This window comes from Otolemur garnettii, unplaced genomic scaffold, assembly GCF_000181295.1.
Source record: "Otolemur garnettii isolate 467f Iridium unplaced genomic scaffold, OtoGar3 scaffold00059, whole genome shotgun sequence".
NCBI classification, from domain to species: domain Eukaryota; kingdom Metazoa; phylum Chordata; class Mammalia; order Primates; family Galagidae; genus Otolemur; species Otolemur garnettii.
In genome coordinates, this window is record NW_003852454.1 from 10,097,512 (window position 1) to 10,120,949 (window position 23,438).

Below are 23,438 nucleotides of genomic sequence, written 5' to 3' on the forward strand. Positions count from 1 at the left end.
TGGGGCTCAGCAGGTATGAGTCAGATTCTCTCTGCCATAAATGACCGTAGGCAAGTCTTTCTCTTTATGTAGCCCAGTATCCCCAATAAATACACTGTGGATCATACATCCTCCCTGAGAAAGATGAGTTCAGTTTGCCATAGTGAATGGCTCAGCATGGGTGTGTTGACTCACCCTGGTGTGCTATCACCACACTTTATAGTTCCTGTATCTTACGTTAACGATTTTGTAATATTCTAGCCCAGAATGACATTTGCACAAATCAAATAGCCTATCTCTTATCTATCAAAAATGCTAAGTGTTCATTCATACCATCACCTCACACAGACTTTAAAAATAAAGCAATTTAAACTATGAGTGCTGTTTTGTAAAGGTCTCAGATACTTAGACCTCTTGCAGCTTGAAGCATTTGGTAGAGCTGTATTCTTTTGGGATGGGTCATCTTAAAGACTCATAATAAGCAATACAAAAATGAAGAGAGGCTGTGTGTTCCATGTAGGTTACCAGTTTTATTTTAAACTATTACTCACTTGACTGTCTAACATGAAATAAAAGAATTTCCACTGCATCCAGTTTGAATCTTGCAAAAATATTTTGATTATGTGATTCACAAACAAAATTCAGAAAATGCTTCTTCATTCATTAAAATTCTATAACACAGTAGCATAGTGACCTGTGGCAAGTTATTTCAGCAAGTTGAGCCTCACTGGCACCATCCTCAAGGAAAATAATAGAATGGTGTGCCATATTCAGGGGAAGATAATAGAATCCGCCCTTTAGTGCTATGGAGATAAATTCATGAATCAATGGGCGTGAAATCTCTCTGACAAGTATGATCATAACCCTTTCTCATAGGTTCCTTCTTATGTATTTACATCATTTTGTTCCCACTGCAACCTTGGAGAGGGACAGGGCGAGTATTCTTTTCTCTAATGAGCAGAGGAAAGACATCAGATGCAGAACAGTTTAGTATCCCTAGTCCAAGGACATTCTGTGACAAGGCCCCGGTAGGAGAAAACCTGAATACTGTGACTTTTCCCAAGATCCTTCAGCTATATTACCCCCTAGACAAGGTCAGTGGATGTGAGTGAAATTCCAGAATTTTTTTAAAATTTAGTTTTTATATCAACTTTGATTTATCACTGCACTGTTTCACATTTTGTGGTGGCTTTCCATAATCTTTTTTTTTTTAAATGCTCTTTAGTAGAGCTCAGGATGTGAGGGCCGTCATTATTAGGAGTCCTCTTGGATCACAAACTGTTTTCAGCCACGGCCCCTTAGGACTCTGTGTTATAGCAGTTCTGTTCGACTGTTCATCCGCTGAGTACAATGAGTTCTTTTTACCACTCCAGGTTTTTGGCCTGGCAGTCATTACTCCCTAGAATGTTCCTTTTGACTCGTCTTCCAGATGATTCTCTCTCCCACTCCACATCCTGCTCAAGTCTCACCTCCACGTGCACATGGGCTGCAGTAACTGACCTGTGGTGTTTCTCCGGGATTAGTTTGAGCTCCTTGAGGTCCAGGTACTTTGGCTTTTCTTATGTCCCTAACGCTCGGCACCAGGTCAGGAGGAGTGCTCATGAGAACTACATGTTCAGGGAGTAAAAGTCCAATTTCCAACTGATTGGTGTTTCCTTGAAATGTGATTGGCACATGGATACCCTCCTTACTGAGGAAAGGCAAAGTCCAGGTAATCAGATGACATCCCACAGCATCTTCTAGGCTTTCTCGTTAGCCATCAGGTAGAGAAACTTGCCATTTAAAGCATATTTCTTAAGGGTCCCCACACCCCATCCCCTTTAGCTCTCAAATTGGCTTATAAATCACCCATTGGCTGACATGGCTGTAGTACACAATTTTAAGATACTAGCATAAATAGGACTTCATGATAAGTAAATATATGTAGAAAACATAGAAAGGAAAGAAACCCGTCTATCTGTAGAGCAGGACATGCAACTGAGTTTATTCATCTGTCAGCAAAGGAGTTGTCACAGGAGGCTTCAGCAGCACAGACTTCCTGCTGGCAGCTAATGTGATGATGGAGACCCTGGCAATCATTTCCTTGCTCCTGTCTCCCTGAGTCAGCTGCCATGAATGGCTGGAGGAGGGAGGGAGTGTTTCTGTCTGTTAACATTTTATTTTCTTACTGCGTGTTGTCTAAATGGGCCTTCAGCGGAATAACTGGTGTGTGACATATGCAGACCACGGAAGCCTGGAGCTCACAGGCCGCCCAAGGGGGACTTACCATCTCTGGCTTCTACTTAACAGGAGGCTTCTGTCCAGTGCCATCACTAAGGGATAACAGAAACATGTAGGAAATAACCTGTTCTGTTTATGGTTTTATTTTTATGAAGATGCAGCATGAGAAAAGAATTATTTTTGCACATTAATCTGCCTTGGGTTCAATTCCAGGCTCTTGCAATTACTAATGGAATGACTTGGGGAAAATTACTCAACTTCCCTGAACCTTGGTTCTCTCTTCTCTAAATATGGGGACAGTGCCATCTACATCTCAGGATGTTTTGAGGCTCTAAATAGAGGTCACATTTACAGCTCTGGAGGTAGAGCCCAGATGGGATATACTCTATTATGGGGACCTACTTTGCTTCATCAGTCTGCTACACCTCTGCGTTTTCTGGCCATCTGTGGGTAGCTTTGGGATTAGTAACCAGTGCTGATTTCTGTGTCTGGAAGGGTACGTAGAGTGCAAATGTGTGTTTCCTTGCATCTATTCTCAAGTTGATGCTCTGGAAACAGGTTGATGAATACCAGCTGCTTCTCTGATAGCTGGAAGATTTGTTTCTCTTAGGAGGTAAATCTACCTTCTAACATTCTCTAGTTTTATTTGGTCCCTTAATGATCCCACTACAGAGAACATTCCATGTAAGCTATTGTTGAATTTTGAGCAGTTCCCCAAAGTCAAGGACTCACTTTCATTTTTTTTTCTTTCCACCACTGTCCCACATAAGTCCACTGACATGAAGTATGTTGACAATCTCCATAGCACCTGAAATCACAAGATATAGAGAGCATTTAGGGAATAATAATTACAACAAGAAATTTTTTTTTACTTACATTAATTGGCATGTTGCATACATATCACACAATAATAATTATAATCTATCCCCAAATCTGTGCACATAGCTGATTCCACACTTCAATTTGGTGGCTATTATGTTAGGATTTTGTTGAGATATTTACTTCCATTCAGCTCCAATTCCTGTAAATCTCACCTATTTTTGAGTCACTCATCCATGGGTATGTGTTGCTATCAGGCATATATAAATAAATATATGCTCTGGGTCCAAGTATGGTGAATGACACTTGGGGAACTGGAGATCTAATTCTTGTTCTCAAGAATCTCAAAATTAGCAGGAATTAGGGGGAGTCTTATACACCAAAAAAATACTATGAGACTATACACGTTCAAAGGCTAACTTGAATACAGGAAATGGCCAAAATATAAGCACTAAACAAAAAGATGAGACACCAAGGGGAAAGTGCTGGGTAGTGCTGGACTGAGTCAGACCCTGCAGCTGAGTGGGAGCTGCACAGCCAGGCAGGAAGGACATGCCAGAACCCAGAGTGACATGAACCTGGGATAAGTAACAGACGGACTTAATTAGATAGGGCATTCTTATTAATGGGGAGGAATAAGGAAGATCAGTTAAAGTTCAAGCAGAGAAAGAACTAGCAGGAAAATATGTTAAGGGGTTCATTGCAAGAAATTGACCTATGTGATTGTAGGAGCTGACTAGACAGTCTCAAGTTCAAAGGACAAGCAGTTGTGAGGGTTAGACAGGAAGCCTGGGAAAGCCAGTGGCCACCCATAGAGGCAATGCCTTCTTCTTCAGGGCACCCCTCAGTCTGCTATGCAGGCTCCAACTGACTGAGCAAGTCCACCCAGATTGTCGAAGATAAACTCCTTTACCTATGTCAACTGATCATGGACTTTAATCACATATATAAAATACCTTCATGGCAACACCTATATTGGTGCTTGATTAAATAAGTGGGCGCTACAATCTTGCCAACATGACGCATGACACTGACACTACATTGGTCAACTTGGCACTGTACTCATCTTGTTAAAACATGAATAAAGCTGCTAACATGTCATACTTCATTTTCCTGGATACGACTCTTCTGTGTACAACTGGTATCGCGTGGGTTTGTGTAGCAACTTCATGCTAAATCTGGTCATAATGTTACCTTGCTCTGATTAAGATGCTGAACATGTGATATCTTATCTAATCACAAGTCGTTATATGTCTCCTACTCTTGCTTTAAATTTTATTTAGTGGGAATAATTCTCCTCCTGTTTCCTATTCTCACTCTTAAGTGATGCCCCTTCCCATGATCCCTTTATTTCACAAAACGTAAGCTCAATGCATGCATTAACAGGGCCCACTTTCAGATAAGCATCCATATTTCAATCTTCATTCAAAAGTCAAATTTCTCCTAATAATTTCCCTTTAGATAAGGCTAGTGGCAGGCAAGGGCTTGTAAGAGGGAAGGGTGGTGCCAGTAGAACTGGCTTTTTCATTCTGCATGATCCCCTGAAGATTCATCCAAGTTGCTGCTTTTTCTCTTTTTCCCTCAGTAGTGTTCCGGGAATGTATCACAATTGGTGTCTCTGGAAAGAGCAGCCAGGACGCAGGCTGCCTGTGTCAGGCCACATATTTCTGTGGCAGACTCTGGCCTGCAGGTGCTTTCTGGTTTCCACAGTGGCTCTTGGGGGTGGGGCAGGAGTGCCAGTCCCAGTGGAGATTGCACCTGCTCTGGGGCTACTTGCAGTACTAGGGCTCCCAGTGCCTCTCCTTACCAGTACTGCCAAGTTCAACTCGTGTTGTCAGAGGTCCTCCCTTTCAATCTGGTGGGGGTGGGGTGGGCAGGAAGGGATGATCCACTAAGGCTGTAGCTAAATAAGGGTCAAGAAATGTCCAGGCTTGAGTCACTTTCATGGGTCAGGTGGGGAGCATAGATACTTTGCTCTCCCATCATTTCTTTGGTCCTGAGGTCTCAAACCACATTGCCTTCCTCCTTCAGCATCTCCGAGTTCTCTCTGGCTGCCTCTTGTCTTATTTTACAGGCATAGAGTTATAGTCCATAGGGAATATCAGGGGAAAATGAACCTTGGCTATTTCATTGGATGGCAATTCTCTCCCCAGAGTTCAAGAATCTATTTTAAAATATACTAAAAAACAATGCTTGAACTTTTTTTTTAATTAAATTTTGAATAGATAATATGTTCACACAGGTTACAAATCCATGCATATAAAAAGATGTGCAGTGAAACCTGTATTTCCATCCCTGTCTTTATTCTGTCTCAACCCACCTCCAGCCTAACACAGGGTAACTTGTATCATCTACTTCAATTTCTTCATAGGAACATAAGCAAGTGAAAATATACAACACATACGGCGTTTGCAACTTGGCTTTATTCACGTAACACTCTTGCTTAGAACTTATCTTTCCATATTAGCACATAAAGAATTTCATCATTTTTTCCAGTTGCTTGGAATTTGATCATACAGTTCTATCATAATTCATTTCACAAAGTCTCAATTGATGAGACTTCTGAAAGTTTTTTTTAATCTCCTGGAAAGAGAAGTATAATAAATAAACTTGAACATACGTCACTCCACACACTTGTAAGAATATCTGTATGTTAAATTCCCAGAAGAGGGATTGTGGGGTTAGAGTTTAGATGTGATTTTTCTACATTTTGCCAAATTGACTTTCACTAGTAATGCAAGAAATTATCAGTTTCCCCACAGACTCCCTAATAAAGACTGTTGTCAAACGTTTGGATTCTTGTCAGTCTAATAATTATTTCTCTGTAAAATGGAAATAACAGGATTTAAAGGTCTGCTGGTGCTTAGCAAATGGTAGGAGAGCGGTATGAATGTTTGGCCTGCCTCCTCACACCCCAGCATGCCTAGTGGTTACATTTAGGCATGATGCTAGCAGAGGTGCAGCCCTTCCCCCCATTTATCTATCCCTGTATCTATAAATCTCTATGTACACACACCTATATGCCAAGTGTGTGTGTAAGCGTGTATATATAGTTTTTTGCCTTAAGAAGTTGAGAGCACAAAATCTAAGCATATGGGTGATTTCCAAGGTGGTACTTGGTTTGTTGTTAAATCAGTGGAATAGATACAATCAAAGAGTTCAGAAAAATGTGGGGTGTCCTAAGGTCAGGGCGTCTTTATGGAAATGAGGAGAAGCAAGTCCCTACAGGTTGTGTGTGTTTGCATGAGGTGATAGGACCCAAGGGTGGGGTGGATGGGAGGCATTGGGAGGAGAGGGAAGGCCTGGCTCCCCAAAGGATCATGGGATATTGATGGACACAACATGGCTGGGGCCAATGAAGGGACCAGGTGGACCTGGCCGACCACGTTGAAATATCCGTTGGGGAGACAGGGGACAACCGGGCAGGAAGTCATTAGCCAATTTTTATACTTTTCAATTCTTCAAAATTATTCTCTGAACAACATGAGTCCTTTTATTTCTCTATTAACAAAGATCATTTCAGGCTTCTTAATTTTAAATTAAAATCGCAGTAAGGTGGGAATAAAAGTGAAAGGGAAGAAAGTGATAGTTGAAATAATGCCTTTGTAATAGTCTCTAGTCTGCTCATTCTTCCTGCTTTAAAAAGTCCAATCCTCTAATTAGCAGATAAAGAATAAAAGTGAGTGTGCAGATTCCCCTATGTGATTCCTCCACTAAGAAATCAAAGCTCTTTCATTTTCAATTTTCCAGCACGACAACATAAAACAATCTCATTAAGGACTTCATGGAACGTTGGTAAAGGTTAGGCAGAGTTCAGGCAGCAGTGCTGGGGAAAAAGTATTTCAGAGTTGGAGCAAAAATTGGACAACTTCAGATTTAAGTTTTCAGGAAGCTGAAATGGAATAAAGAGGGAAAGCTTACAGGTAATGATCAGTCAAAAGACACTCCTTCAAACCTGGAGACCCAGCTGGTGCAGAGAGGTGCACTAATGCCCCGCAACACAGGCTTAATAGGAAGAAATGTGAGGTGGTGTCCAAGGAGAGCCAGCCCAGCCTGCGGAGAGAGGAAGATTCTGTATTAGACGCACACAATGGATCCGCAGGAAGAGACAGACCTACCACCATTGTACCACAGGCCACCTTTCTCCAGGGTGACAGTGGTTGCTGTATAAATAGTGCTTCAGGGAACCCATTCTCAAGTCAAAGAAAGGAGGCATTCACAAGCTGCGGCTCTTTGACAGATATGGAGGCAGATGCTTAGAGTTTTAAAATTACTTGTTGAAACAGACAGTGAAATTTTCTCTCCACTTTAAATCTGCCCTTAAATGAATCTTGGAAGACTGAGATGCAAGTGATCTGGAAAGAATATAAATTGAACTTGCTGCATAAGTCTGGGGAAGATTTCAGTGGCAAGGACTTGGACGCCACGGAGCAGGAGGTTGTCTCCTTTGGGTCAGAAGGCTTTGCTGGCCCTGCCTTATCTGTTAGGTGACCACAGAAGGCAGCCCCCCAGGACGCTATTCCAGCGGGAGTGACTGCTGCCTACCTGGCTTTGCTTCCCCTGGGAAGCAGCCTTTGCTGACTTTCTTTGGCAAACCACCTAATTATAATAGTTTCCTAAGGAGATCTTTAACTCAATATTTTATATAAAGACAAAAGAAAATAGGAAAAACAAATCCAAAGAAGTCTGGAAGTCAAAAGGCAAGATGGAGATCCTTCCATGCCAAGCAAACCTGGGTGAAGAGCCCAGGGCTCCTGCTCACTTGGGAAGGGGCTCAGACACAGGCCTGCAACAAGGAGGCTGCCGGTTTGGCTTGAGGACCTGGAAGTGACGGACCCCTGACCCCCGTGCTTGGGCTCAGTCTTTGTCCTCTGAACCGGAGCAGATCAGGTTTCAAAGGGCTCAAAACTTATACAACCTGGGGGAAGGAGTCCAATTCATTTATTTTAAAAATTATTTTTATGCAAAATACATTATTAGAAATGATGAAATAACTTTTTAGAAAAGAAATAAGCACCATAGGTATTACAAATTTTGAAACTTTTTTCTTTTTTGTTAACTTCCTGGTACAATTTTATAATACTCTTAGTTTCTTACAAGTTTCAGCTTCTTTGTCTTTGCCTCCTTAGATGATTATTTTGTGAAAAAAAAATACAAAAAACAAAGAGATAATTCAGTATTACCTTCTAGTACGGTTGATAAAATAATTTTTGCAAAAATTGCCTTAGTGGTTTTGGAAAGTTCCCCCCCACCCCCAGCTTCACACATTGTTATTGGTAATGCCACATAAACTTTTACGACTGGGTTGAAATTGGGAATATCCCTGTCAAGTATCATAAATTAGATGTAAGGTTTAGAAGACTTTTCACAAACAAGCTTCTTGACTCAGTACACTTCAAACCTTGGGTCTTCTTCCTGACCTACACACTTGTACTGCTGGGTGCTGCAGGAGGCCTGTCTTTAAATAGAAGATCTCTGGTCCTGCAACATTTTGTTATGGTGCTGGATGAATTTGCACAGAAAGTAGCAAGAGTATTTCATGGGAACTACTCCTAAAATGCAGCGGCTAGCAGCAGCTTAACGATTCACATACAAACGGCACGGTTACATCCCGCCATCTAAACCAAGCAATTTCCCCATCCAGCTCTGAGAAGGTTCAGTGGCCTCCGCCATACTCCCTGGCACGAGAAGTGCAATAACGGGAACAGAAGAGAAAAGAGACAGTGGTGTTAACCAGTTGCAGTTTAATCTTATTTTCATTGCTTGTTTTTGTAAAGTCTGATAGCTTTTCATAATATATCAACACAGTTTGGCTGAGCCATATTCCCCCAGAATTTTCATCCTTGTATATTTCTAGTTGAGGGGAAACCACAGCAGAGACACTTGCAGGAGGTCTGGGAGGGAGGAGGGAAGCGACAGTCCCTCTGAGGTTCACAGGCTGCGGCTGCGTCTGGCTTGGTGTCTCCCGTGGTGGGTGTGGGGCAGCGGCTTCAGCAACTGGAACTGTCCCACCTTCCTCTAGACCAGTGATTTTCAACCTGCGTGTGGCGGCACACAGGGGTGGTGTGAGAAATGTGCGTTGTTTAGTTGTGCCACGAACATTTTTAAATATCATTAATTAAATTATTTTTGGAAGAAGTTCAAAGCACAGTAAGTATATATTTTTCTTTTTGCTCTTTTTTTTTTTTAAATCAACATAATAGGTGTGTCGGGAAGTTTAACTATAGTTCAAGTGTGCTGTGAGATAAAAAAAAAGGTTGAAAAACCCTGCCCCAGACCCTGCTTCAGGTTCTCTAAACTCCGGGTGTGTGTTTATGTGTGTGCACGTGGTGAGCTCCATGACAAAGGGCCTCAGCTTTTGCAGAATATTCATATCATAGGGTCAACAGCAGTAGAAAATGTCAGGGTTTTCAGCCTGTCCTGTCTCCGGCATGAGCTTATTGATTCCAGCTCACCCTTGTTCTCCTACCTCACATCACCTTCCTTTCTCCCCCGTGGACTTCATGCTCCTGCATCTGAAGCAGCAACAACAGCCTTCCACCAAGTCCTACACCTTTTCCCACAATTGCACCCATCAAATCCTCATTACAGGTCCATGTGTATCTCCTAAGGGTCTATTTCTCTGATTAACACACACACACACACACACACAGTTTACCAGAAGCATAACCTCGTAAGCACATTGCTGGAATACTGTGTAGGGTTTGCCAAGAAGATCCAATGTTTCAGCTTCATGAGTTTTATAACGAATTCATCTCTAGCCCAGAGATTTGGGTCTCAGTTTTCTCACTGCGGTCATGTTGCTGCCTGGCAATTAGCATTCTTCCAACACTGTGAGGATAAGTAGGAACTTCTGAGCATAATCTGGCAGGAAGAGTCACAACATCTTTTGCATTTAATCTGGAAATGAACCTCATGTTGCACTAACCGGCGATGCCTTGGGCTCAGGGCAATTCAGTTAATCTCTTGCTCAAATATCATGTGAATGGCACAAACTCAAAGGACGTATTTTTCTTTTTTCATGTTTTTCTTTAACATTCTGCAAAAATGGGGAAGAACATCTTTTGTTACAAATAATCCTTTAGAAGCACATTCTGTTCAAATTGGAGCCTCTGGCTGCCATGTTTCTGAGGAATACACTCGCTGCTCCTGTAAACGGCTGAACATGTTTTTCATTGTGAAGTGACTTTCTCACAGTTAAAAAAAATAGTCACCAATTCACAGAAAAAGACAAATTTTTTATGGTGTGGAAATGCAAAAATATTCATTATTTTACCACCATGCCATCTGCACCGAGGATTCTGGACCAGTGAAAACACTGATAGTAAAGTACAGACCAATAAATACTGTGTAATTATTCCTCAGGTTGCATTCAGAGAACCATCACTAGGATCACCCTTATTACTCTGTGTTGTTGAGACCAATTTTGAAAACTTATTACCGCAATATAACTATTTTATGAGTGTTTGTTGTTTTCTGCATTTAAAGGAGACAGCAAGGAGTTTGGAGTTACAGAATCAGCATCAGTTCACGGATACAGTCCTGTCCACAGAGATGGCTTTAAACAAAGCTCTCACGTTGTGTGAGCTCATTTACATTATCCGTAAATAAGAATGCTCGTTAGCGGGCTTTGCCCTCAGAAATCTCCAGTGACTGCGCTGTAGTTTAAAGAGGGAGTGTATAGAGAAAGGGGGGCTAACTAAGGTGGTAAACGGCCTGCGATCTCAGGGCCTTCCCCAAATACGAGTCTCCTTTTTGGCTCACGTTGGGCTGCAGGACAGCTGAGACACCTTCTATCTTATCCCTCCAGTTCCCTCCAGGTCCTCAGGAAGCTCAATTCAGCTGGTAAAGAGGAAAGAAAATGAGAATCACACCTAGGAGAGGAATTGCAGGATTCCCATAATGGCATAAATGTATTCATGACTTAATGTAAGATGACTTAATAAAAAAATGAGAATCACACAGGAGAAGTCTCTAAAGGCTATGCCTAGAAGTGGGGTGTGCGTCTCCCCTCATTTCTGCTTAAGCAACACTGAAGTCGTCTTAGTAATAGTCTTAGTAAGCCGTGGCCTCTTCCCCACCTCCTCCAGGAAGGCTGCAGGGCCACTCATGTACCTGGGATACTTTTACTCAGCATGTTGTTACAGCTGAAACCCTGTCTAACTCACGCCTGTCACAGACCTAGCTCTTCTTGTCAAATGTAAACTCAACTTTCTACATGTCTTTGTTATACACCATGCCATATCACACTGTAAAAGCTTACAGGGACATGTCTTTCTTATTTTGTTTGAGAACAGAAATTTCAGTTGTCCTGCTTAGCACCCCTAAAAAATCAGTCCAGTGACTATTAATAGCAATTGCGGAATAGGAGTGATATATTGAATACGTGACAAGTGGCACAGGAAGGACAGTTACTAATCAGGGGACTCTGCTCAGTCAGCAAGCTTGCTGGGTATGAACCTCTGATGTGGCTGCACCTCTGATACTGGCCACCTATATTCTGGGTGTCAATGTTACTGCTTTATTGGGTCAGGTGCCCACTGCCCAGATAAAGGTCAACATATCGAGACAGCAGGACTTGCAGCAGAAAAAGGGTTTAATATTTCAAGGTGCCAAGTGAGGAGAGGGAATAAATTTCTCAAATCCTTCTCCTCGAGAATTTGGGAGCTAAGAGTTGTAAAGGTGGTTTGGCAAGCAAAGAGCCAAGGAATTGAGTCTGCTGCTTGGCTGGGGATGGACTTAGAATGTTGAGAAGCAGAAATTATCTTCATGGCCAAGAAAGTTCCTGGGTAGAAGGTTCCTGGGCCTTCATGCCACACATGGGCCTCATGAGTACAAAGTTGGATGGTATCTCCAGGACTGCAGGGATGTTATCTGTACAAGTGATTGGAGAGGTCACACGTCTTGTGCATGTCACTTAAGCAGTGAGCAGTCACAGCAGCAGGCGGGTTAGGGAAAAATGGCTGGTTAGCTGTGAGCTGTGCCTAGTCTTCTGTAGAAATCAGACTTTCATCACAGTTCCTGTCTAATGCCCTTATGTCATTTTAATATAGGCAGTTTCAGGAATGTTCTCAATCAACACTTGCTGAATGCATGCGGATTGTACTTTTCCAAGAAGGGAAGGTAGAAAGAGGGGTAGAAACTGAGTATTTCTGAGCACTTATTGTCACTTTTGGGTGCTTAGCTTGGAAGTTCAGTGCTGTCGAGCCCAAAGGAAAACTGCCCCTTTGTTCTTTGAAGGTTCACTGAAAAATCAACTTGCAAATGGTAGATGAGTTGGAGAAAGGGAATATAAATGTATTGACATGTACATGGGGGAGAAGCTGAGGATGATTAACCACTTCCCCAGTGGGTTCAGAAGCTTATCCTGTTTAAACCGGTTATGGGAGTGGGAAGAAGAGGCATTCTGCTCGGGGCCACCAAGGAGTATTAGGGAGAATGAGTGGAGTCAGGGACATCTGAACAGGGATTAACTTGTGAATAGTTCTTTGTGGAAATTTAATGAATCTGAGAAACAGATGTTATTTGCAAAAGGTTCTATTCAAGGTGTAGTTACATTTTTTGGTCTAAAGCTGTGTGGAAGAAAAAGAAATTCTTCTTTTTGGTGGGTTCTGGTTTTAGGTAGATAAAAAAACTTCAGAGATCTGAGAGAGAGAGAGACAGAGGTCAGAGCAACCTTGAGGCTTCTTTCTCAGTTCAGCGTGTCAAGGCACCATATTTCGGTTATCAGTTTCTGAGCCCCAACACCACTCATCTTCTGAAGTAGGTCTATTTGCATCCTTTTATGTTTAAAAAAACTAACACCTAGACAGTAATGAGGCCAGATTTGTAAAACTCACAAGTAGCAAAGCCAGAGTTTTAATACAAACTCTTTGGCCTAAAAACTCTCCTTTATATTGTGCCCTATAAACTCTGTTCTAAAAGGTATTGTCCTTTGGTTGTGAGGTCAAGACTTATACCTATGAAGTAAGAAGTGGATCTTCTGAAGGTGTGGCCTGACCAGGAGTCTGAAGATTAGGTCTGGAATGAGCACAGGGAGATCAGGTACACGCAGCAGAGCTTTCAATACAAAGCAGAATCTCCACAGCCTTCCACCTCCCTACCCTGACCACCTCCTTAACTGATCTAATTTTCATAGACTGGACAGCACCACACATACGTATCAGTACACTGGGCCTAGTTCTACTCTACCTCTGTATGTTGGCCAGTCTGTTACAGTCCTTTGGGTGGTCGACTTACCGAGGATCAACTGTATATCACTTCATGCCTGGGGACGGAGGTTGGATGCCTCTCTTAGGCTCCACCTCATCAGATGGAAATGTCCATATCCAAAGAAGCCAAGGCTCACTGAGTGAGCTGTATTATTTTATCTTTAGAGATTGTTTTCTAGTTGCATGAGTCAACTGGCAATTTGCGCTGATTGTTTGATCTGTTCACAGCATCCATGCCTCCTACAATGGGGAGGTTTTGTTCCATATAAGGTGACAACAATAGTTTGTGTCGGGGTCAGTGAGCCCCTGCTGGCATAAGGAAAGGGCAGTCCAGGCACAGTGTGTCATTGGCCTGCATGGAGGGCACATCGTTTCACTCTCTGAGCTGCAGGTTTAGTAATTATTTTTCCTTTTCATGTATAAAGTGAACAATAATATAATATCCTCACCTTCAAGTGTTATGAAAGTCACTTCGTATTTAGACGCTTTACCTTTCAGGTAAAAGATCTTCACCTTTTCAGCCGAGCAATAGGTAAAGGGATGCGATCAAGTCAGAGGTTCCAAACAGACGCAAGATCAAATGGCATGATCCACGGGTGGGGCTTGTCAGGAGTTAAGTCACAGCCACCTGAAGGCTTTGTTGGTGCTGTTAGGTGAAAAGTTATAAAGTCACAATTAAGTAAACAGAGTCTCCCAGAGGCCTTAGAGAACTTTCAGAGCTAAGAACAACTGTGTTTGAAAAGGTAACTGTGGGGACCACTAGAGTGTTCATAAACGTTTGCTGGAGACACTGGTATTGAAATAAATTCCCAATTTTCACATTAAGTGCAGCTGAGTAAGAAGTGTGACCTTCCCTCTCTGGGGAGGAGGGAATACCCAGAGCACAGCCATGCCAGGCGTCGGGTGTCAACTCCTTGCCAATCAGGGCACGGACTCAGAGAAGTTAGGGCCCTGTCCCGAGCCTCCTTTCACTTCTCTGTGATGAGGAGGTTCCATGCTGCTTCATGAGATTCCTGACTCTGAGTATAACGAGTCTCAGGCTGTGCATGGCATGAAACAGGTACTATGGGAGTAAATGGTAATCGTTACATCAAACAGGGACTATGGCATCAAATGGTAACTACTGTTAGTATGTCTTCAACTCCGTGTGACACAGTGATCTGTTCCATTGCCATCTCCTTGTACTAGATACATTTCTCCTCATCATTTACATATTTCTTTATTGCCCAGTAGCGTCAACTTACACCAAATCTTTGTGTAACTTGAATATTTGGATACAACAATAGATACATTTAAGGCTTAGATCTTACCATAATATTCAATCCGTTCGTAAGATATTTCCCCTAGAAGAAAGAAATATTTCTTTCCATTTTTCTTTAATGCCTGATTGATTCTTTCCCTATGGGACCCAGATATATAGAGTCCTGGATAAGCTATAGAGTAATTGTCTTCAAATTCTAGTGTGCATGAAAAATGCCTGTGCCGTGCTTAGCTCTCTCTTTTTAAAGACTTTACTGCTTCTCACTAGCTCAGCCCTTACTCTTCCTACTGTAATGGTCTCCTTGCCATCCAGCCCTCAGTCTATCTTGTTCCATTCTGGCTTCCAGAGAGGTCTCTCAGAAGACCACATCTTTATAAACCATCAGTGGACTTGAATTCAGAGGTAACAGTCTCCAGGGATCACATCTAGATAGACATCACATGATAATGGGATAAAATTACTGGCCAAGAGTAGAGTCATTAAATGAGTGAGTTGGGAAACGTTCTTTTTTTTTTTTTTTTGAGGGAAATGTTTTTGAAAATACTAAGTGAGCTAAATAAAGCTGACAATAGTAGCTAGAAAAGTATAGGTATAATGATACCAGGCAGCAGAATACAGGAAACAGGCCAGGTGAGAGAGTACAAGTTTTGCCAAAAAAGGCAATCACTACTTAGTTCTAGGCCACCTGCATCGTGATTAGCTGAGGGATTAGGACTACTGCAGATTCCCTAGAGACTCATTCCAGCCTGGTTCAATCAGATTGTTTGATATGTCTTGTAAACAAATACCCTGGGTAGCTACAGTTTAAGAAATACTTCGGCTGTCTTGGTGGAAATAAAAATTTCTATGATATAAAAAAAAAAAAAGAAAATGCAGATCAGAACTGCCACGCCTTTTGATTGTTCAAGAGAAGCCAGAGATTCTGATTTTGGAAATGTTCTTGACGTACACAGCTTTACGATGGCCATTTTCCCTGAAAGGAATATTCAAATCACCAGGAAAAACAAAAAGGGAGACCAAAAATTATTATATGCATAGACATAGGATTTGGGGAAAAGTTGAAGTTATGACTTTGATGAGGAGTATGTCGAAACCTACTAGAAACTTGGGTTTTCATCAAGTGGGATAGAACTATGAAATTCTCATGATAACTGTCACCATTTAATAAGTGTGAATTTACAAGTTTTTTTTTAATAAAATAATTCTTCAGGAATTTTAACTTGCAAAAGGATGACTTGGAGATTGTGTGAAACCCACTTTTCAGAGCCCCATCTGCAGAGTTTCTAATTCAGTAGGTCAGGACCGGGTCCGTGAGTCTACATGTCTATCTGGTAAAATCAGAGTGATGCCAGTTGTGAGTGTGAGGAATCAGATCCAGAGAACCACTGCTCTACAAGCTCTCAGAGGCCACTGAGGGCCATGCCAGCCATGCCATGCCTCAGCTTGCCAGGGGTTTCACTTCCATCTCCCAGCAGGGTGAACTTAATTCAGATGTGGAGTATTAGGAGAGTTACATTAAGCACATTTACATATTTATATTTTAAATATAAAACCTAATCAAGGGTAATTACTGTACGTTTCATAGATTCGTATATTGGGTCATAGAAGGTCAGGATGACATAATGGGTAAGCCAGAATATTAGGCAGGGTTTTTCCATTTGTATTTAGCAACTGCTGCTGCGTTTTATCTTCAGTGAAATGTGCTGTGGCTTTTGAGAAGAAAATGAAGTGCAGATGCAGGTTCTGGGGTTGGTGAGGCTGGAGACGGACACAGTCCTTTGCCTTTCTCACTGGCCAGAGGTCACATGGCAGGTGTGTCGCCCTAGTCAGACACGATGTGCCAGGAGCAGTGGACACGGGGGCCCCTAACGTACCCTGCGGGGCCTGTCTGTGCCCTGCCCCCTTTCAGCTTTTTCTCAGGTCGGTTCATTGAGGTATGTTTTACACACTGGGCATTTCACTTGTGTACAGTTCAGTAGATTTTTTTTTTTTTTATGTTGACACGGCATTGCAACCATCTCTACTACCTAATATTAGAATATTTCAATTCTCCAAAAAGAAACCTCCTATATATTACAGTTGTTCATCATCCCCCAGCCCCCTGGCAGCCGCTCCTGTTCTTCTAGTCTCTGCAGACTTGCCTGATTTGTGCACTTTACGTAAATGGAATCGTGGCCCGTCTGGTCTTCCGTACCCAGCCTCCTTCCCTTCCCTTAATGTTGTCAAGGTTCACTCACTTCATTTTCTAGCAGGGGTCAGTCCTTCATTCCTTTTCTTTACCTACTAACATTCTGTTGTATGGATATAGCCCCTGCTTATCCGTTCATCCGTTGGTGGGCTTTGGGGTTGCTCCCACTTTTTGGCTTTTACAAAGAATGCTGCCATCAACATTTATATCTAAGTTTTCATGTGGACACAGGTTTTTATTTCTGTTAAGTATATACCTACAAGTGAAATTTCTGGGTTGTACCCTCACCTCTTTTCAACATGTTTTTTTTAAAATAATTTATAATAAATTTCAAACAAAAAAGCACGTCAAAGTCCTGTGTACCCCTCATCCAGTTTCTACAGTGGGAATATCCTGTATAATTGGGGCAGAATATTAAAAAGAAAGTCATTGGCACATCGTACAGAGCTTATGCGGATTGCACCATTTTTACATGTACTCGATTGTGTGGGTTTACTTCTATGAAATGTGACCACGTATAGATTTATGTAGCCACCACCCCAGTCAAGATGCAGACTAGTTTCGTCACAAGGATCCCTCACGCTATGCCTCCTGTGCTTTGAATGGATCCCCCCAAATTCATGTGTTAAAACTTAATTCTAATGCAACAGTATTGAGAGTTGGGGCTTTTGAGAGGTGATTAAAGTTATTCTGCTTTTTTGAATGGATGAATGCTGATATCACAGAAGTGGGTTAGTTGTCCTGGGAACTGATTTCCTGAGAAAATGATTAATTTGGCCCCTTTTTTGTTGAAATGGAGTCTCTTTCTGTTGCCCAGGATAGAGTGCCCTGGCATCAGCCTAGTTCATAGCAAACTGGAACTCCTGAGCTCAAATGATCCCCCGCCTCAGCCTCTTAAGCAACTAGGATAAGAGGTGCCTGCCATAATTTCTGGCTCATTTTTCTATTTTTGGCAAATTTTTCTATTTTTAATAAAGATGGGGTCTTGCTGTTGCTTTGGCTGGTCTCCAACTCCTGAGCTCAAGGGATCCACCTGCCTTGGCCATCCTCCTTCTAGGATTACAGGAACAAACCATTGCACATGACCTGAGTTTGTCCCCTTTTGAGAACATAAGGATTCTCCTGTCCTTTCACCTTCCACCTTCCACCATAGGATTATGCAGCAAGAAGACCCTCACCAACTTCAGGACCCTTGACCTTGGACTTCAACTATAAAAAATAATTCTCTGCTCTATACGAATTGCCCGGTCTCAGGTATTCTGTTGGAGCCACACCCACCCTCTCTCACTACCCGTCCCTAAGCCCTAGCTACCACTAAGCTCGCTCCATCTTCACTAACCTCTTTTTAAGTAATGAAAATGTTGCAGAACCTATGTCTATTTCCAGCCTGTACCCGCTATATGCAGACTGGGACATCAAAAGATCTGTTTTCTAAATTAATCCCCTGACACATTTTTTGAACTAATTTCAGCACCCCCATTAGTTTTAACATTTTTTTCTCTTTTGTTCACTAAAATAAGGCCAAGACAAAGTCCTACAAACCTGTTGCACAAGGAGTTTGATAAACTTAATTAAATAAATGGCTGCTAAGTGCAGGATGCTTCATATGCATTTCCTTAATTACAAGCATTAATTTGATCTTATCAATATCTATAGACTACACATGTCGATCTGTAAATAAAAATACAATCCTGTGCTAAATATTATATTGCTGGGGACATAGAAAGCAAGAGATGGAATAAGACTGAAACATTTTTAAGGCTTTAAAAATATGTACTAAGTTTCTTATCTATGTCTATAGTTTTACAATAGGAATATAAATGGCTGGGCAGAAAAACCACAGCTTTGACCTTGGCACTTGAAAAGGTGAGGTCTAAATAAAACTAGTTTGCTGCCTGAATCCTATCATTATCCTTAATGAGAGTGGGCATTACAAGGACATTTCAAATTATACCTTAGGCAATAAATTAGCTGCCAGAACTATATTCAGACTGTTTTCCTCAAAAATGAAAACACGGATCCATCTGCTCTGTCCAGTGACATTATACATCTGTTCACATTAATACAAAAATGTATTCTAAAGAGTTTTAACGTGTCTGTGGCCATCCTTTTCATTGAAGAGCACGTATCCTTGGGTACACCCCGGGTTAGACTTTCAAATGTGACAACGGCTTTACTAGTCTCTGCTTTTCATGGAGACAAATCTTGGCACACATGGCGCTTCTTTCGTTTTTCTTTCATGCTCCCTTCTTTCCAACAAACTATGTGATGATTCTCCTGCAGATGACCTCCGATGCTAATTTAAAACTGGTTTAAGACATATCGAGTCATTCCATCCATAGCTGAGGGAAGTCCCTTTGGCTTGAACTCTCCTAGGTATTTCAGACAGCAAAGAAATTGCCACTGAATCTCTCAGTTTAGCTCAATTCAACTTTTAGCAACTATGGGGACATTGAACTAATATTCATTAAATGTTTATCTTTTACATGGAGATAAAAAATGATTTCACTCTAAGAATTTATAGTCTAGGCAGAACGAAAGGTGACGGATCCAAAGATTACCAAACACAGTGATGGAGACTGAGACAGCAAGACTACCTAACTCATGTAATGATGCAAGGTTTGCTGGAGGCAGAAAGTCTGGCCATCAGCCTTGAATATGGTGACTATTACCTACACGCGTCCTGAGGCCACACCTGTGTCTGTGATGATGCTGTTCTCTGAACACCTAGTTAGCTTTCAAAGCTCAAAGTAAAGGAGGAAACGTTTATAGAGTCTCTCCTATCGCTACAGAAAGGATGACACCTTTATGATTTCACTATGTAAAATATTTACCTAGCTCTAGAATAAAACCAACCACTTAAAGCTGATTCAAACAAAGTCTCCTCTCCCCATCCATCAAGTCTTCTACCCCACCTCCCATTCTATACACAACTTTTAAACAAAATGCTGTTTTTTGGAAAAATAATTAAATACAAATGAATTCACAACCCTGTTTCTTAGATACACATTAGCGTATTATACATGGCTTTCCTCATAACCATACAATCTGTGGCTCACTAGTAGGGTCACGTGCAGAGACTCCTTTCCACGCTGACCTACACTCTATTGTGTGTGTGGAATACAGTGTATTCAGCTAGTCCTTGATTGACATGAGGGATGATTCCTCTCTTTTTGCCACACAAGTAGTGTTCAGAAAATCATGAATACACCTTTCCCCCCATTTTTTTGCCAGTGTTTCTTGGAGTAGATCCAGACCTGGGGTTGCTGGGTCAATATGTTGATGTATAAAAGCTGTCGAGAAAGTACCCAGCCCTGCCTGTGTCGATTCTTCACGACTGAACACCTTCTGGACAGCCTGGGTTTTGTGTAATTTTGCGAGATATTGCTAAATTCCATCCCTGGCACTTATATGATTCTGCGTCCCTCTCAGTCACATCTCTTCTGTTTCTACACATAATGTGTGTATACACACACAGACACACAGACACACAGACACAGACACACACACACATAGACACACACAGACACACAGACACACAGAGACACACACAGACACACACACACAGATACACAGAGACACACACACACACATAGACAGACACAGACACACACACAGAGACACACACAGACACACACAGAGGCACAGACACACACACACACAGACACATACACACACATAGACACACACACACATCTAGTATATAGAGAAAGTAGTTTTTCTTTTCCTTGACAGACTTAGCAATGGAATATGTTGTCAATATTTGTATTGTTGCCATTTTGAAAAATAGCTTCTCAATGTAGATTTCATTAATATTTTTTTTTTTATAAAGAGTAAAAAACTGTGCAGCGCCTGTGGCTCAAATGAGTAGGGCACCAGCCCCATATACCAGAGGCGGTGGGTTCAAACCCTGCCCCAGCCAAAAAGTGCAAAAAAAAAAAAGTCAAAAATTTTAATTTTCTTCAGAGGAAGGAAGAATGTTTCATAAGTAAAAACATCAGGTTTATGTTAGTTGTACAAATGTCTCATTTAGGAAAGAGTGGATCTTTAGATTCCAAGGATTATAAAACATTTCATCATTATAAGAAAAACATGAAAAATTCTGAAACACTCACCTGATATAATTCACTCAGTAACATACTCTACTGTTTTTCACAAAATCTATCTTTAAGGAACACTGGGTTAGGTAAGATATCTCTTTGTTTTGAACACTGGGTCACATTATCTAAGAAGCCTTGAGCAAATGACGTGTCCTCTGATGCTCAGGGCTCCTGCCTCATACAGAGGCCACTGGGCTGCTGCCCCTTCCCAATCTTTGCAATCAAGACATTTATGTGGAATTGTTAACCTCACAGAATCTTCATTTTAATACAAGCAAAGTTTGATATCTTTTCATTGGTTTTAGATTTATTTGCACTTATTTTTATATGAATGTTCGTTCATATCATCAGCATATATTTGTATAGATTGTCACCACTTTAACCTTTACTTTTAACTCATAAAAAATTAGAAATGTTGGCATATTGTGATATAAATTGTAATTTTTTCCAACCTGTTCATTTGCCTTATTTTGTTTATATTTTTTGCCATTACCCCCAAATTTTGTCTGTTTATTTTTCTTCTATTTTTTATTTATTTTTAAAGAAGCAAGCTTTATTAATATCTTTTTTTTGTTGATTCTGGATTTTGACTCTTTATTAGAAACGTTTTTATTGCTTTCAGCTTACACATAAATCCGGTCTTGTTTTTCTCTGGTACATGTATGTATTTTATTTTTTAAGATTCAAATCTCTGATTTAATTGGAATTTGATCCCAGTCTGTAGCATGAGGAGTGGATCCAAAATCATTTTTTCCTTTGTGGTTTTCCAATTATCTCAACAACACATGTTAAAGACTTTCTGTTTCTACCAATTTGAGTTGTCTTTATCAATAATTATTTATACTTGCATGATATATATTGCATATAATTTCTAAGTACACACAGATATATATATATATATACACACATATACATAAATACACACACACACTAATGAATTTCCTAATGTTGCCCCACTCTTATGTTTTTGAATTAAACACTCATTTGTCCTTTATGTTCTTTTAAAGCACATTATTGGGTTCTGTTGGCTGATCATTATTTAAAGTTTCCTTGTTGATATTTGTAAGTGATTCTATAATTTTCTTTTTTGATGTGATGTTTGTCAGGTTGGGGGATCAACTTATATTAATATTGACTTCATATAACACATGGAGAGGAAGTCTTTCTTTTTCTGTATTTTGGGCAAGTGTAAGCATCCTTGAGATTATCTGTTCTTGAAAGGATTCTCTTGAGAAACTATTGAATCTCACTGTTATTTTTTCCCGCTGGGGGTGCCCTTTAAATATTTTTTTCTAGTTTTCTTATAGGAACTGGTCTATTTAAATTTTGAGTCTAGAGTGGGTTAATTTTGGTAAGTGTAAGACGCTGAATTGCTTGAAATCTAGAACCACGTCTTTATGTTTAGTTTCCTCAGTGCCTGCTCTAGAGTTACTGAAAAATAGGTTGTTTTCAACAAATATGTATTCAGTACTTGTTCCATAATGTGTAAGGCAAGCAGCGGAGAACAGACAATTTAATAAATAAAAGATCCCGTCTGTACTTCCTGGAACAGTGGAATTGAGCCTGTGTGTTTACTTTTGCTTCCTTCTGAACCACACGTGATGAATAGTAAATGAAGTTTTGTTTTAGTTTGGCAGTTTTTGGCTGGGGCTGGGTTTGAACTCGACACCTCCGGCATATGGGGCCAGTGCCCTACTCCTCTAAGCCACAGGCGCTGCCCTGAAGTTTATTTTTTTGCAGTCTCACTTTGTGCCCTGGGTCCCAGCTCGCAGCAACTTCAAACTCCTCAGCTCAAGCCATCCCCTTGCCTCAGCCTCCCTGGTAGCCGGATTACAGGCTACCACAACACCCAGCTACTTTTTCTATTTTTAGTACAGATGGGGGGTCTTACTCTTGCTCAGGTTGGTCCCTCCAACTACTGAGCTCAGGATATCTATCTGCCTTGGCCTCCCAGAGTGCTAGGATTATAGATGTGAGCACCATGCCCAGCCTACTAAAAGAATTTTTTAAAAACATCTTTTAGTCAGCAGCTGACCAGAGGAACCACTTGAGCTCTCTTACCACTAATAAACCGCCAACTCCAGTGTTGGGGTGATCCTCAAAACATCACAGGGGAAGGGGAAGGTGAAGGAGAAGTGGCCCACTGGAGGGGCAGCCAGAATGGCCGCCCACCCTTACACACACGGGTCAGCAGATGACGGGATGTATGTGATCTTCCACAGCGTCTCAGGGTCTGCACTGGCTTCACAGGCACCCTCCAAACCTCATGTCAAATGTCCCTCCTGGGATGTGATAACTAAGCAGGGAAAGGGAGTCTGGGGAATGTAGGTTCAGTTTGGTTTAAAGTGACAGGACTCAAATCCATCACAATAGCATAAACTCACAATGACAAAAGGCAGGCAAATATAAGGACACATAAGCACACTTCCGAATTAAAAAAAAAAAAAAAAAACGGAAAAACATTAACAAAAAAGGCAGTGCCTGTGGCTCAAAGGAGTAGGGCACCAGCCCCATATACCAGAAGTGGCAGGTTCAAACCCGGCCCCGACCAAAAACTGCAAAAAAAAAGAAAAGGAAAAAGGGACAAGAAAATGTCAAAGGCTAGAAAGTGAGTAGATGAATTGTGACAGATTACCAGACTTAAAAGGCGGGACTTTAAT

At 41.3% G+C, this 23,438-nt stretch overlaps 1 protein-coding gene across 1 annotated transcript in view; it reads left to right on the forward strand.

Annotated features, from left to right (window-relative positions):
- Positions 1-23,438, forward strand: part of CNTNAP5 (contactin associated protein like 5) — an 801,226-nt gene that overhangs the window by 486,352 nt on the left and 291,436 nt on the right. The gene's annotated exons all lie outside the window — the stretch shown is intronic.